At 35.1% G+C, this 15,416-nt stretch overlaps 1 protein-coding gene across 9 annotated transcripts in view; it reads right to left on the reverse strand.

Moving 5' to 3' along the window:
- Window positions 1–258: 258 nt before the first annotated feature.
- Window positions 259–15,416, reverse strand: part of LOC121498500 (folate receptor alpha-like) — a 203,694-nt gene continuing 188,536 nt past the window's right edge. For all 9 annotated transcript variants that reach the window (XR_005989818.1, XR_005989813.1, XR_005989819.1 and 6 more), the window contains one exon: window positions 259–423. The gene's annotated coding sequence lies outside the window, so the exon portion shown is untranslated. The remainder of the gene's footprint in view (window positions 424–15,416) is intronic.

Genomic DNA, 15,416 nt, shown 5'->3' on the forward strand with positions numbered 1-15,416 from the left:
TCATGAGGGTAAAATAACTATATGATTCTTATCATTGTTTTACCTGCTTTATGTGAAGCCATTGGCATATTGTCTCAGTTTGTCTTCTAGTTAAAGGATATAGCAACAAGAAACTCACTCTGTCCATTTTTCTTCTTTTATGTCTACATCATAAGCTATATACTTTTTTTTTAAATTTTTATTTATTTATGATAGTCACAGAGAGAGAGAGAGAGAGAGAGGCAGAGACACAGGCAGAGGGAGAAGCAGGCTCCATGCACCGGGAGCCCGATGTGGGATTCAATCCCGGGTCTCCAGGATCGCGCCCTGGGCCAAAGGCGGGCGCCAAACCGCTGCGCCACTCAGGGATCCCGCTATATACTTTTCTTCTCTCTTCAGAGTGTTTAGGTAGGTCAGTTGTTAAACAGAGTTTGTAGTTGTTACCTGTGGGTGGGCCAGTTGGTTAGAAACTTAGCCACACTGGAACAGAACTCCTATAATTTTTTTTTTTAATTTTTTAATCCAGTTTGTAATTATATTGTCTGTGTGCTCAGGACAAGGGTCATTATTTTTTTAATGTTTCCAAATAACTAAGTAAAATGTTTGCAACATAATACTGAATATACATTTCTAAAAAGAATGAATGCAATAGAAGTAACTAAGAATGGCTATAACTAAAAATAAGACAATTGTATATGGAAAATATAAAAAATTATTGAAATACACAAAGTAATGATGCCAAAAATGGAAAAACTCAATCTAAAAAAATGTGTTAATTATTCATAAATTAATCTACACATTTAGAAATTACACTAAAAATCACAGCTGGGTACCTTTGATAAGCTGTGTCTACAAATTTATAAGGAAGAACAAAAGAAAAACAGACAATTTTGAAAAAAGAAAAATCAAAGTGTACTTCATTGATGATTAAAAGACTTATATAAACCATATAATTAACTTAGTGTGTTATTTGCACAAATATAAAAAAACACTAATTAGACATAAAGACAAGAACTAGAGACATACATATATGGGTATTTCATATGTGACAGGTGATGTGTACAATCAATAAATTCTTTAATAAATGGTGCTAAGAAAATTAGTTTTCTGCATATAAAATAATATCTGTTCACTTTTCTTACATAAGTTCCAGAAAGATAAAAAGCTAATTATAATAAATTAAAATATTATAAATCATGACAATAATAGTAGTTAATATTTCTAGGACCGTGTGGTTAAAATTTCTTAGAAAAAGCACAAATCTCAAAGAAAAATGATAAATTTTACTTAAAAAAATTTAAAACAGCTAAATTTCATTTTTAAAAATTGTTTATTTATCTATTTATTTATGAGAGACACAGACTGAGAGAGAGGCAGAGACACAGGTGTAGGGAGAAGCAGGCTCCATGCAGGGAGCCTGATGCGGGACTTGATCCTGGGACTCCAGGATCACAACCTGAGCCGAAGGCAGGCACCCAACAGCTGAGCCACCCAGGCATCCCACAAAACAGCTGAACTTTAAAAGAAAATCTAAAATCTTTTCAGTTGATAAAACTGTAAATTAAGTGTCCAACTCTTGAACTCAGGGGTCCTGAGTTCAAGGTCTTGATCTTAGGGGTCCTGAGTTCAAGACCTGCATTGGGCTCCATGCTCAGGGCGGAGCCTACTTTAAAAAAAAAAAAATGTTTTATTATGACAACTTAAGATGCTGCTAGAAATCAATAAGGAAAGTACAGAGAACCTAGCATAGTAGGGGAAATAATGAAGGGAAATTAATTGATGAATAATGCATAACAAAAATTGAAAAATATGAACAACATCACTGGGAATTAGGAAAACACAGATTTTAAAGATGTGATATCTATTCACACTCATCAGATTGACAAAAATTAAGTTCTGAGAGTACCAAGCACTTGCAAACATGTAATGAAATAGAAACTCTTACACACTATTAGTGGGAATATATATCAGTCACTGTTAGATAGTAATTTTCAATATCTAGTACAGTTAAAATTTGTGTATTTTAAATCTTAGAAATTCTACCAGGACTGTCCCATAGAAAAACCCTAGCACTTATGCACAAAAAGACACCTACAAAAATGTACATAAATATTTGCAATGGTATATATTTAATAAACAACAAGCTCATAACAGACTATAAATAAAATGCAATATATTTACACAAAGGAATATTATAAAGCAGCTTAAATGAATGAAATAGAATACATGTTTTACTATGGAAAAATGTGAAAACACAATATCAAATTAAAAAGACAGATGTATATACACAGTATGGTACCATTTATTTATGCACTTAAAGTGAAAAAGCAATATTATATATCTTTATAGCCCTATACCATGTCATAAGTATACATAAACTACATGGGGATGATATATAGTAAATATATATTTTTTTGATATATAGTAAATTTAAATGAGTAGTTAAATGTGGGTTATTTCTTAAGTGAATGGCATGTACATGAATGCTCATTGTATTATAACCCATATGTTTTAAAATTCATATATGGCTGGAATATTTAATATAAAATAAAGCTAATAAATAATATTTAGGTGGTAGTATTGTTTGGAGAATTAAATGAGGTAATACATATACATAACTTCAGTAAAATAAAATAATAGGGCAGAGATAATTTTTCTATAAAATCACAACAGCTAGAAGTTGTTATGAAAAAATACATCATGAAAATATCTAGCAATATCAATAATAGAAAACATTAAAAATGTAATAAATGAGACCCATACTAAAATTCACTCTATTACCAGGATAGATAAACATCAATTCAAATAAATGAAAAGATAAACTAGGTCTCCAGATAAGAAGATTCAAATTTGTAGAGATGCTACTCCTTTAAAAATCAATTTATATGTTAATCATATCATAAAGAAAATTTAAAGATAAATTACTAACAGGGAAGTATATTTTCAAACAATTTTTGCATAGTGATAATACTTGAATAATAGGACTCTTCTTAATCAGTAAGAAAAAAATAAGACTACAGAATTTTAAAATAGGCAAAAGAAATGAGCAGGTAATTTACAAGTGATGAAATATAAATACCCAATAAACTCACAGAAGATGCTCAATAGTACGACTAATCTGAACTGCAATATTAAGGAAGCAATAAGTTTTACTTTATTCAATTAGCAAGCACTTTTAATAATCTAATATTTATTTGGGCAAAATTTCCATAATAGTAGCAAGAAAAGGTCAGGAGAGTCTTCCACAAATAAACAACTATAAACAGGGCAAAAATCCTAAAAACTACCATTTGAAGGCACCAGAAAACATCCAGTAGCAGGCAGAAACTTGATAAATATTTATTATAGAAAGCGTGCCCCTGCAGTAGACAAGAATTCCAACTTGGTGACTTTCTGATCTGAGGAAGCTCCATTATTAGAACAGGTAAGATGGTAAAAAGCCACAACCTTAATAATAGAGCAGCAGAAATAGAGTTCAGATCCAGAGAAGAGCTGAAAATCATATCAAAATCTGAACATAAACTGCCCAAATCCCTGGCAGACTTCTAGATTAATGTTTCAAGATTGAAAAATAAATAAATAAATAATAGTATACATTAATGGTACGGTAATATAAATACTTAGAACACACTTGAAGAATACTTGATCTGAAACAATGCCATCTGGGAATTCTAAGATTCAAAACTGTATGTATAGTGTGTCCTCATTTTTGAAGGGAAAAAAAAGGAAAGAAGGAAGAAAAGAAGCATTTATATCTGTGTCCCAGGTGTTAGTGGTCTTCTTTGTGTCTTGTCTCAAGAGGGCATAGATATTTTTTTTAATATTTTTTTTAATTTTTATTTATTTATGATAGTCACACACACAGAGAGAGAGAGAGAGGCAGAGACACAGGCAGAGGGAGAAGCAGGCTCCATGCACCGGGAGCCCGACGTGGGATTCAATCCCGGGTCTCCAGGATCGCGCCCTGGGCCAAAGGCAGGCGCCAAACCGCTGCGCCACCCAGGGATCCCCGGCATAGATATTTTAAGTGAATTCACTTCCAAATCTTCACTTCCATTAATGTGTATTCTCTCAGTACACAGGTCTGTCTGAAAATATGTTGAAATATATTTTGGATTCTTTTCCTACTACTGCCTTCACTTTGAAAGAAAATCTTTATAAGGTTGTTTTTTTGTTTTGTTTTGTTTTGTTTTTTAGTGGATGATGGTAGTCCTATTTTAAAATGTTAATACTTGTTACTCATCAGAAATTAAATGTTTTGAAGCTATATACACATGAGAAAAAAATGTCTAATGAGAACCTAAAAATGCTCTCAAGGTCTTCCAACTTTTATTTTAGAGTATATGAACCAAAAATTTGAACTGTTGCCTAAAGAATCCTGTCACGCAAAAACCTTAGTGAGTAGTGTGGATTTTACTGAAGATCTTACAGGGAAGATAGCTCAGCAGACAATTTAAAAATGTTTTACTAGACATTTTTGTTCTCCTAGCACTTTTAGAGTACACTGCCACAGGAGTTTTTAATTTGCTTTCTCCTGTTCTCTCATACTTACAGATTTACAGGATCCCTTCTCTGCCCTTATGTACTACCCCAGCTTCTATCTCTAGACTTTTGCACCTAAATTTACATCTGTGTCTCATGCTACAGAACACTCATCTTTATCAGAAACCAGTTCAGCAACCATCTTTTTTTACTTGAGTCTTATTTGGGGCTGTTCTTTCACAAAAATTACAGCATCCTTTGTAAATACATACATATGATTAGAAAAAATTTCTCTGAATTTTAATGTTTATGTGGAATTTTAATTTTCTTCTTTGTGTTTTTCTGTATACTTTCTCAAAATTTCCACAAATACCTTGTTGCTTTATAATAAAAAGGAAGTTATGAAAAATTGAGACATAAAAACTAAAAGAAATGGAGTAAAGGTTTATGGGAACTTAAAAATGATAAAGTAAGCTTCACAAGTCAATGGCAAAGAGATAGATTATTTTTAAAGTGCTACTAGGAAAATTTGGAAAACAGAAGATTTTGATCCTCACTTGATACCACATTTGAAAATAAATTTTAAATAAAGAATTCAATGTAACAGATAAAACAGTATTTTTAAAAACTGGAAGGAAAATATAGGAAAATTGGACATTAATGATGGGAAGACATTCTGCGTATAGAAATGGTTGGAGAAATCACAAGAAAATACACTACAGAGACACCCAAGTTTCAGCAGATCAATTGGTTCTATGAAAACTGTGAAATGCTGTTGATATTAATGTAACTTAAATCCTCAGATTCTATAGTTAGATGCCATCTACAGGGTATTCAAAAAGTTGCCACACATAAGACAAATATATTATAAACTTTAAATGCTTTAAATATCTGGAAGATGAAGAAAACAAACATATTATTTGGGATCCTAACACAGCTCAAAAAGCATATTTTCCTTTTTCCCAATTTTGTGGGATGCCCTTTGAGTTCACATATAAGAAAAATAAATCTTAGGGCGACCTGTTTTCTACAGTGACACAAACCTCCAGGTAGGGCCCTTCTAATCCAAGTCAGTGTTTTGAATCCAGTGCTTTCCATAGTAAAACCTTTGTTCGGCAAAGCACACAGTTAACTGTCTGCCTAATACTGTTTAGAAACCAGTGGTCAGAGAGTTGGGGAAATTGAGAAAAGAGAGCCTGAGAAGCAACTACTCCAAATTGTATCCTACACTCCAGCTTCAATCAGAGCCACATTCTTTTTGCTAAATATATAGGGGTACCAAGTCAGATTCTGTTTAACAAGTTTGCTGTTACAAATACAAAAAAGTTTGAGAAGCATATATTACTATAAACATTCATATATCAGTTATGACCATTTCTTTCTTTTTAAATAATAAATTTATTTTTTATTGGTGTTCAATTTGCCAACATACAGAATAACACCCAATGCTCATCCCGTCATGTGCCCCCGTCAGTGCCCGCCAACCAGTCACCCCCACCCCCCGCCCTCCTCCTCTTCCACTACCCCTACTTCGTTTCCCAGAATTAGGAGAGTCATGACCATTTCTTTAATAAAAATTGTGTCTAAATTCACTAAGCCAGCAGATACCTTCCTGTCTTTCCAATTTTATGTGAATTAGGAAGTACAAAACAATAATTGGATTCTCAATGAAGTACTCAACAAATAAACAAAAAAATTTCTTATGCTTACAGAGTTCAAGAAGGCCTTTCCAATAAAAGATCATTTAGCTTTTGTAGAATATTGTCAATGAGCATATAAATTCCACAGAGATTATTTTTCCCAGTAATAGCTTCCACTGCAACCTAACCTTGGTCTCTCACAGAGGAAACCAGTGGATGCTGGACATTTAGACAAAGAGATAAAAGCCTTTTTAAATTTGTCTGTAGGTTTCAATTTTGTGTTGTAAGTGAAAAGCCTATCACTATAGCGTTTCATTTAAAAGTACAGGTTTCCCAAAAGCCAGTGTTATTGACGGAAATTGACTATTTCTTTCCCTTTTTTTGGGGGGTGTGGGGAACATCTATTATTTCAACATAATATGTTTACATAATTTTTAAAATATTGTAACATGTAGCACAAACAAATAAATCTAAGTAGGATAGGATTCTTTCAGCATAGCGTTTGCCTGAGTTTGTCATTTTGGGGCACAGAAACTTGACTCGAATAGTTAGGTCAGTCACTGTTCAGGTACATACATTTAATAGTTTTTACATTGGACAAGAGGTGTGTTGATGTATGAATAGCTAAAAGTGAGCAGGAAGATGTATGAAGATAAGACTCATACAGCCTTTACTATATGCCAAGCACAGTTTTAGGCCATTCATATGCAATCTTTACAATAGCCTTAAATAGTAAGTACCATTCTTATCTCCTGTTGAAAGATAAAGACACTAAGTCAAGATCACTAATTTCTCAAGTTCACATAGTTAATTAGTGCTGAAGTCAAGATTCAAATCCACACCACTGAGCTCGAGTTCTGTCATTTAAGCACTTCAATTTGCTGTCTCAAATGAACATGGACATTTTGGACAATATGGATAGTTCGACTTATATTTAGGAATTTATAAAATATATAAAGATATTCTGATATCTAAATCTTGATCTCAGCCAAAGAAACCTTGAGCAAGAACAAAGCTGGAGGCCTCACACTTCCTGACTGCAAAATATATTACAAAGCTTCAGTAATCAAGAGTATGGTACTGGCATGAGACAGATACATAGACCCATGAAACATAGACCCATACCTAGACCCACAAAACAGAATCGAGAGACAGAAAATAAACTACATATACACTGTCACCTCATCTTCAAAAAGGGCACCAAGAATACAAAATAAAGATAGTGTCCACAATGTTGAGAAAACTAGATATCCACATGCAAAAGAATGAAATTGGATCCCAAGATCATACCATACACAAAATTCAACATAAAATGGATTAGAAACTTAAATGTAAGATCTGAAACTATCAAACTTCTAAAGAAAACATAGGGAAAAAGATCCTTGGTAGTGGTCTTGGCAATGATTTTTTGAATCTGACATCAGACTCTTTGTCCCTCATCACTGTAACCCCTACATATGCCTTCAAGGCTGTAGCCCTGGCTCAGTGCCTCAGGCTCCCTTTTGCCCTGAAAGGGAGTTCAGACAAATTGCAAATATCACCAAGTAGCATCAACAGCATTATCAAAGCTCTCTAGATCATCTTTGCCCCTGATGGATTACTTTCTCAAGCAGAATCTTATTTAGAATCTTGAAAACCACATGTTTCTTACTAGAAAAGTCCAGGGAAGCAAGAAACCCAAGGACTCATCCTTTAAGTCACCTGAAGACCTTCAGGAGAGTATTTTCCAAACATAAACCCTCAGTGTATACCTTTACTTCTGATTTATTTAACAATACTTTTTAAGTAGCATAATTTTTATTCTTAAAGAAATTTCATTTAAACTAAGTTAAAAATAAAAATGTAGGTGTGAGAGTAAGAAGGGTCTCAGCTCCAGATGGAAGAGTTACTCTTAGAGCTAAAGGAGAGAGATTTCAGAAGTCATAATAGAACCTAGAGAAGTGGTCTGGGGCTGGCTGTCCAGGTTCCAAGACCTAGAGTACAAGAAAAGAAAAAGATAGTGAGAGCAAACAAGCAAGCAAGAAGCAGCTGGATCTCTTTTTGGTTGTCCATTCAACATCAGGAAGACACAAGCTGGGAAGGGAAACTCGCATAAAGGATAAGAAGAAGAGAGGAAATTGGAGGATAGTGAGTCTGAGATCAACAGAGAGATAACAAAGTTGCAGTTCTATAGTTTCACAGAGACTATCCATCACAAATACTGAAGAAGGGACTTTAAAGACTGAGAGGAGATGGAAGCTATGAGAACTTACATGGCAGAAAGGTAGGTTGAGGAAATGGGACCCTATGGACTAAAATTTAGGCAGTGTAGTTATGTGGGAAAGAAAGGGCTGGAGTGGAGTACAAAGAAGCATTTGGAGCCCAAGTTGAAAAACAGAGGATTAAAAAAAGGAAGTTAGGGAGGGACTGCTGAAATGACAATTAAGGGATAGTAAAGGGTCATGGAAGGGCTGTAAGGCAATAAGCCAGGGACCCTAAAACATACCAGGAAGAGGGAGCAGACAGGAGAGGAGAGTCAAGGAACATACAGGTTTTGGAGATAGTGAACTGGACTGTGAGCCTTTGGGCTCTAGTTGGCACCCCATTAGTGAGGTTGAAGAAGCATCTTGGCACAAACCAAAATATTCATGAACAAGCCACCAGAGGTGTTTCTACCTGCACCTTGGCAAACCTTGATACAGAACAAAATCTCTGGGTCAATGTGTAGCTTTAATAAGCATTCAGATGTGCACTCTAATAGGACTTATGGGAGAAAGGGTCAGCTATAATCATCACATTTATGTCCTCTTGCATTTTATCCAGTTGGCTGATAGGGAAGCACAAACTTTGTGGAAAGGAACAAAGCTTCTCTTAGGAAGAGAAACCAGCATTACATTTGATTGCATGGTTCTGTTTCAGGTAAGCATTATATATAATACTATTGAGAGAGAATAATGGCAGATTTTCATATGGTCTAAAATACACTGTCCTCAGAAATTTTTATTCCTTGGCCAGGTGAAGCTACAGGGTACAGAGGTATTCATCTGTGCTTAAAAGTCTTGAGAACTTTCCAATCATTTACACATCTTGATATTACCAATCTGATTCCAGAAAGCTTTTGAAAAAAAAAAAATGTCATTACCATGGTCCTTTAATGGGAGTGGGTTAGTGGCTAAGCAGTTTTCTCTCTGGGCTCTAACTTAACTTAGTTGGCTTTGTGATGCTGGGCTGATATTTTGCAAATTACATTTCTCCTTTGTCATCTGGCTCCCTGGTATGCATGGCCAATTGTTGGGCACTAAAAAGAAGCCAAAAGACAGGAGAAGAAAGACACAACTTGATCAGTCCTATTTGCTTGCTATTTGGTGAGTGTCACTCACCATTGGCTGTTCCGTCTGATTCCAGAAACAGTCTGTTCCATTTTTAGGATTCTTCTGCCATTCTCAGAATCAACCTCACTGATTCTAAGATGTGAACATAAACTGAGTAGTATCCATCCCTCAGAGGTATGAGACTCACCCCTCTGGTTTGATCCCTGAAACCCTTCCCCCAGGCTTCTAGGTTCTGAGAATCCCAAAAATCTCCTTTTGTAAAATGGGCCAATCAGATATAGCAGTTACTTCCTAAGATGACTATACCTGTGTCACTTCAAGTTCCTTTTTGTCTTTCTAATCCTCTAATACCTAACCAATATTCATTCAACTTCCAACAATTTAACTTCCAATTGATTAATCAACTTCTTATATTAAATTATACAGTTAAAAAATTAGTGTGATTTCCTTTTGGTGATTGGATTTTGACTAATTGAGAGGGCTAAAGGTCTTCTGCAGGGAATTATATATAAAGTTTCTTAAAATTCTCCACCCCTTTCCAAATTATTTTTCTCCTGCAGTTGTTCAGTATCAGTCCATTCACTGCCAGCCAGCTGTCCTGGTTCATGTTCCACTTTTGAAAGCTGTCATCCTACTCTCAACCTACCACACTCACATATGCACTTCAAAAACACAACTGTGTATGACTCTCTCCCTTGAGAAAACCACACAAGAAGGATTGTCTATCCCCCTTCTGAATGTTTATCCCTCCTTTCTCAAAAATCAACCCCCATGGAATTCTGATGGAAAAGCAAAGGTGTCATCTTGTTAGATATTTTGCTTAGTTAAATCTTTGTGGTCTTCAATAAAGAGAAGTATAATGTGTACCTGCGTCACCAGAGGTCTTCTTATTTGTACTGTTATTTTTTCTTTTCCTTGGGCAAACAGGATCCCTTTGAAGTTCTATTATACTTAATCTGATTAACATCTCTTTCAGCAAAAGTATAAGAAAACACATCAGCATTAGGATTTAATCTATTTCCCATAAGTTCTGTTTCCTGTGAAATACTACCACTAAACAAGCCTTTTCCCCCCAGCCTTACTGATATAGATAGGTAGATAGACAGATATAGATAGACAGATATATAAAATAAAATCAGTGATACATACATATATAAACTGATATATGTATATGTAGTGCATAACATGATGATTTGATACATGTATATATTGTGGAATGATTACCCCAAAAGGTTAGTTAACAACTATATCCCCTCACATAGTTACCACTTTCTGCATATGTTGATAACATTTAACAACTTTAAAGTATATAATGTGGTATTTAATTATAATCACCATGTTGTACATTAGATTCCCAAAACTTATTCAACTTATGGCTGGAAATATATATATTCCCTTTGACCAACATCCCCACATGTCCCCCACTCAGGATCTCCCCCAGACATAGGTGAGAACATACAGAATTTGTCTCTGTGTGACATCTTTCACCTAGCATAATGCCCTCAAGGTTGGCATTGTTGCAAAAGGCAGGATTTCCTTCTTTATGAATGAATGGTATTCCATTATTCCATTCTGTGTATGTACAAATTGAATGTTGCAGTAAACACTGGGGTACAGATATTTCTTCAAGAATGTTATTTCATTTTCTTTGGAAGTATATCCAGAAGTAGAATTGCTGGATCATAGGGTAGTGTTATTTTTAATTTTTTGAGGAAACTCCATACTGTTTTCCATAATGGTTGTATCAATTTACATCCACACCAATAGTGCACAAGGGTTCCCTTTTCTCCACATTTTTACCAACACGTGTTATCTCTTATATTTTTGATACTAGCCATTCTAACAGATATGATTGAAATCTTATTGTGGTTTTAATTTGTATTTTCCTGATGATTAGTGATGTTGAGGAGCTTTTCATGTATCTGTTGGCCTTTTCTAGTCTTTTTTTTTTTAAATATCTACTCCGGTCCTTTGTCTTTTTTTAATTGGATTTTTTTTTTTTTGCTGTTGAATTATTTGTGTTCCTTATATATTTTAGATATTACCCCTTATAAGATAGATGGTTTGCATATATTTTCTTCCATTCTCTAAGTTGTCTCTTCATTTTGATGATTGTTTTTTGTTCTTTGTGGATTTTTTTTTTTCTGTGCAGAAGCTTTTTAATTTGATAAAGTCCCACGTGTTTATTTTTGCTTCTGTTGCTTGTGCTTTTGGTGTTGTATCAAAAAAAGTGTTGCCAGAACTAATGTCAAAGAGCTTTACTCTATGTTTTCTTTTAGTAGTTTTACAGTTTCAGGTCTTACAGAAATATTTTTTCTATTTTTGTAAAGAATGACATTGGAATCTTCATAGGGATTGTTTTACATCTATAGACGGCTTAAAGTAGTATAAACATTTTAAAATATTAATTTTTCCAGTTTGTGAGAAGAGGCTATCTTTCTATTTGTGTCTTCAATTTTTTTCATCGAAGTCATATAGTTTTCAATGTAGAGATGTTTTAACTCTTTGGTCAAATGTATTGTTTTTGATACTATTGTAAATAATATTGCTTTCTTTATTTCATTATTGGGTTATCAATTACTATTATATAAAATTCTACTGATTTTTCTTTTTTTAAAATATTTTATTTATTTATTCATGAGAGACACAGAGAGAGAGAGACAGAGACACAGGCAGAGGGAGAAGCAGGCTCCATGCAGGGAGCCCAATATGGGACTTGATCCTGGGACTCCAGGATCACCGCCTGGGCCAAAGGCAGTTGCCAAACTGCTGAGCCACCCAGGGATCCCCTCCTCTTTCATTTATAATTTTATTTTTTTGAGTATTCTTTTTGCTTAGTTTAGCTAAAGTTCTGTCCATTTTCTTTATCTTTTCAAGAAGCTAGCTCTTCAATAAAATTCTTCCCAACTTTATTAAGCCAGCTGCTTCTTGGTGTTTGAATACATGGTAAGGCAGTCAATCCTATAGATATCAACCCACCGACTTACTATTTTTTGCTATAAAAATAAGTTCCTTGATCAGAAGCCATGTTGAGTGAAACACCATGTCAATAGGTGGTGTCAAAGCTATATACATGCCCACAAATGATGGTGCTGGTGAAAATTTTGTTCATAGAAAATCAACTCTATATTATCATAAAGGTCTATTCTATAATGAAGATTAATATCTGCAACCTTTATGATAGACAGGGTTCAATGTAATCAATCACCTGTGATTAGTTGGAAAGTCAACCTAGGCAATGAAGTCTTCTTGGAGAAATAACATTGGTCTGATGGTGGTGCGTTGAGTATTCATCTAACGTTATTGTTAGCACATCCTAGTGAGGGGTAAACCTATGCTATTTAGCACAAAAATAATTTACATCCTGTCACCATGGCATTTGGTTCGAGAGCCCATTCAGTTATCACTGCAGTAACTGGGTAGAAAGAGTAACTGGCATGAGCTTCCACATGAGACAAAATTATTTTCTCATTCTGTGTCATTCCAAGAGAGCCACCCACAAAATTTCCCCATGTTTCCTTATTACTTCACAATTAGATGAAAGCATTAAGTGCAAATTATAATCAGAAGACTATGATCTACTTTTTTTAAAATTTTGTTTATTTATTTATTTGAGAGAAAGGGAGAGAGCACAAGCAGGGGGAGCAGCTGAGGCAGAGGGAGAAGCAGGCTCCCCGCTGAGGATCATGACCTGAGCCGAAGGCAGATCCTTAACTGACTGAGCCACCCAGGTGCCTCTATGATTTACTCTGATAAGTATAGTAAGATATATGGGGGAGCTAGGATTGAGAAACTTTTATTCTGTTTTCCATGGAAAATCTGTGCTATGTTTGTTATTTTTTTGTCAGCTGGATATAAATGGTAAAAGCAGTGTTTTGAACAGTACTGATGGAACAGAGGTTGTTATGCATGTACAAGAAAGTGTATTGCTATGTGAATAAAATAGTTGGCACCTGAGTAGCAACTCAGGAATTGCTTTAAAGATGAATTTGGCAACAAACAACATATTTCATTACCCTAATTCAAAATTAAAAACAATAATAAAAATTATGAATATGATCAAATGATGGTCACAGATTTCTTTTTGTCAATACAATGTGACATGAACAGAAACACAGGCACTATTATTCCATACTGAAAAAACTATCTATCATGTACAAAGGGGAGCACAAGTACAGGATAAAATATAAACATTTCATCAAGATTCTACACTGTTTTAGCAAAATCCATCTTCATTATTTCAAGTATCTTTGACAAGTGGAGTCTGTCCTCAGTAAAGTCAGTTTTTTAAAAGCCTCAACGTATTATTACTTGATATTACAAAATATCATGATTTCTAATGTTGGAGATATTCAAATTTTTTTAGAAGACTAACTTGTTCTATCATTTAAAGTGCGCTTAAACGCACTCTTCACTAGTATCACATATATAAGTGTCAAAACATGTTGATTCTGGAAAGAGAAACATCAAAGCTCACACAATCTCATTATCAAAGGAAGAGTCAGTCTTACACATTTAGGTACATTCTGACTAGAAATACCATGCTGTGGGTTCCAGGGGATGATCATACTCTTGCAATGATCTGCATTTTTCATGGCACAGGGGGAAGAAAATATCTGGGCAGCTATGTATAGGAGGATTGAGTTATTTAGGGGATGATCAAGAAAAAATATATGATCATGAGGTGATAGCAGGACACACACAGTTTAGCAGGGCAACACTTTCACAGGATTGCTTGTGGGGGGAAAATTCCTTACAGCATGAGACTGTAAGGAGGCTATGGTGAGGGACCTACCATCCAGAAGTGGAGGAAGTGAAGGGAACTCCCAGGGGAGAAAGGACCAGAGAAAGGGCTTATGTCACCAAATGCTGGCAATGATGTGGAGAAATTAGATCACATATCTGTTGCTGGTGGGAATGCAAAACAGTGCCTGGGGAACTACTGTGAAGGGAACAATTTAAATGCCCAAGATCCATGTTAGTGTACAATCTTTGCCATTCAACACCTCAATTTTGACATGAATAGAAACTGCCCCCTTTTCATTAAATAACTTCATTAACCCTTGTTTATCTGAGCACCAGCTAAAGCCCCTCCAATAAAGTCATTTTTCTCCAGTTCTCCAATAACATGACCACAAATTACACATCTCTTTTAAATTTATTTCCTCAACCAACACAGTAGAGGAGGTGTACATCCTCTTTCCTCCAGGGAATCTCTCTAGCAACGCTAGAACCTGCCCCTTCCTGTTTTCTTAGAAGCTTTACTTTATCAATTATCTTCCATCTCCGGTATTTTTAATTTCTTCCTAAGAGCTTTGCCCCTACAATGGGTACATTTGATGAAACTTCTCCCTAAATTTTGTACCCTCCTCCAGTTATTCTCTTTTCTGTCAAGCCCTATAACAGAATGATTTACGCTCACTGTCATACTTTTCTTATTTTAAATTAACTCCTTAACTCACCATCATCTGTTTTCTGCCTCCCAACACTCCACTGAAACCGCTGCCACCAAGGTCACCTATAATCTCTGAGTTGCTAAATCCAACTCTCCGTTCTTATCTCACTTAACATTTAACACTTACTTAACAGCAGAATTTGACCCACTGACCAGGCTCTCTTTCTTCAGGCCCTCTTCGCTGGCGCTTGAGATCCCTTTCCCTCCTGGTTTTTTTCTGCCCTCTTTGGTCCTTCTTTCTTTGTCTCCTTCAAAGGCATCTTTTTTCCCTCTTGAATATTGGTGTTTCCCAGAATTATTTATGATATACTTCTTTTGCTCTCCAATTCCACTTGCTTGTCTTGCACATTCCACAGACTTTGGTTGTCACCTCTACTGTGATGGCTTCCCAACCTATCTATCTAGATCAGGTGTTTCCTGAACCATAAAACCCAGATACAATTTTGATGTTGCTTAAGCATTGCAAACTCAAAATCTCCAAAGTGAATTTGTCAACTCCAAACTCCTCTTCTTCCTGTATTCCTCATTCCACCATTCATTCCACCACTC

Source organism: Vulpes lagopus, chromosome 9 (genome assembly GCF_018345385.1).
Source record: "Vulpes lagopus strain Blue_001 chromosome 9, ASM1834538v1, whole genome shotgun sequence".
Lineage (NCBI taxonomy): Eukaryota > Metazoa > Chordata > Mammalia > Carnivora > Canidae > Vulpes > Vulpes lagopus.